Genomic DNA, 1,935 nt, shown 5'->3' with positions numbered 1-1,935 from the left:
ATGCGTTCGATCAGTATGCCCTCTCCCCCCTCCCGCATAAAACGCTCGTGTCTAAAGTCACTAGATTAACAAAGTATTGCGTTGAAAAAATTCATTGAATTCGCATTTGGAGTCAAAATGGCATCGAAGTGCTATTCTAACTTGATTCTGTTAAAAGGTCGGAAATCCATACAGGGATCTGTAAGAAGAAAAAGAATTTGATTCTGTTATTATCGAAAATGTCCGGTTGTTATGTTGAAAATTGTAAAAGCCGCAGCGAAAGAGACTGAAGTTTTATAACCGCGCATCATGAAGCCAAAATGGCGGCACTTTGCGGTATAATAATAAGGCGGTATTTTGTTAATCTAGTGATTTTATTCGCGTTTAACTGTGAGCGCCGCTCCTGCCTGTCTCCTCTACGCAGCCCGTGATACGTTAACTATTATTTCTTGTAATTTGAAAACTAAGCTTCAAATTTTCGCAAAAGAAAAATCATCTTAGAATTAAGTCAGGAATATGACACTTTAAGGACAAACGTTTTTTTCTGAATTTTTTCTGTATATTCCGACGTCGCAATCGATTGAGCACACTTAGAACTTGATCGGTCCTTCCGCCCTTTTTGAGTTTCCGATAATCTCAATCTGACGCGACTCGCCGGTTCGCGTAAAGGAGATACGTCCGTATCTCGCGCTATAGCTTAGCGCCGAGACACTACCAGTGTCTCCAGATAATTTTACTAATTATATATAAACTTTCAATGCTTTTTTCAATATTTTTATGGAATATTTTAATCTGTTCTATGTTTTATTAAATATAAAAATGATCAAAACTAATTCTTTAAATAAAATAAACTTAAGGTATAGGTGATGTTAATGTTACTATTTACCAAAAATAAGTATAAATGCAAAAAATGTAAATAAGCCAAGTACATCTAAATCAAATAAATATTTAGAAACAGAAATGATTAATATTGACACAGGTGAGTAATAAAAATATTTACTTTATTTATTTAATTTTTAATTAAAATATATCTAATTATTTAATTTTTTTTATTATTTAATTTTTTTATTATATCTAGAAGATAAAAGAAATTAAACATAAAGATATCAAAATTATTGATGAAATTACGGAGACTAAACTTGTGCAAACCAAATCAAAATTATCCCATAATACTCTAAGAAAAAAGAAATTAGGATTTAAATTCTTATTACATATGAAGGAATATCTTTCAACATTAAAGTATTTATAGTAAATCAGGTAATGATATAACAAATAACGTAAAAACATTTAAATTATTGTTATTAAATATAAATAGTTTATAATAGTTTCAATTATGCCATATTTACAAAAAATTATGTTAGAAGTAAAATTTTTATTTATGAGACGCTTTAATCAAGATACTTTTGAAAACTTTTTCGATAAAGTTAGATCATTAAATGGCAATGCGTTTAATCCAACTCCCATACAATTTTATTTTACATCTAGAAAATTATTTTCTATACAGTATTATAACATAAATATAATTATAACATAAATGGAACTGTTTAGAAGATTGAGATCAAATATTAATTAATTTAAGTGAATTGAAACTATCTTCATTTATTAATAATAAACCTGTTCAAATTTAAGAAACGTTAGTTGATAATCATGATTATCACAATTTAAATTTAATAAAAGAAAGTGTTTTTAACTATATTTGTGGCTATCTTATTCGTAAGTGTCTTTAAAAACATTCTTGCAATATTTGTACTAAATATGCCAAAAGTTACTGAACTAGATGCTAACATTATTTACTGTTTTCATAGAATTTACAATTCTACAGAAGAAAATCTATTTGATGATTTATTAATGCCAAATGCTGATTTTGTACAAAATACATAAAAATATTTAAAAAATTATTTTTTGATAATGTATATGATTTTATATATATATATATATATATATATATATATATAT

At 26.7% G+C, this 1,935-nt stretch overlaps 1 protein-coding gene across 4 annotated transcripts in view; it reads right to left on the bottom strand.

The window, feature by feature from the left end:
• Nucleotides 1-1,935, bottom strand: part of LOC108746202 — a 27,617-nt gene that overhangs the window by 11,151 nt on the left and 14,531 nt on the right. The window lies entirely within an intron of this gene.

This window comes from Trachymyrmex septentrionalis, unplaced genomic scaffold (assembly GCF_001594115.1).
Source record: "Trachymyrmex septentrionalis isolate Tsep2-gDNA-1 unplaced genomic scaffold, Tsep1.0 scaffold160, whole genome shotgun sequence".
NCBI lineage: Eukaryota > Metazoa > Arthropoda > Insecta > Hymenoptera > Formicidae > Trachymyrmex > Trachymyrmex septentrionalis.
This window is presented reverse-complemented; position numbering and strand designations above follow the sequence as displayed.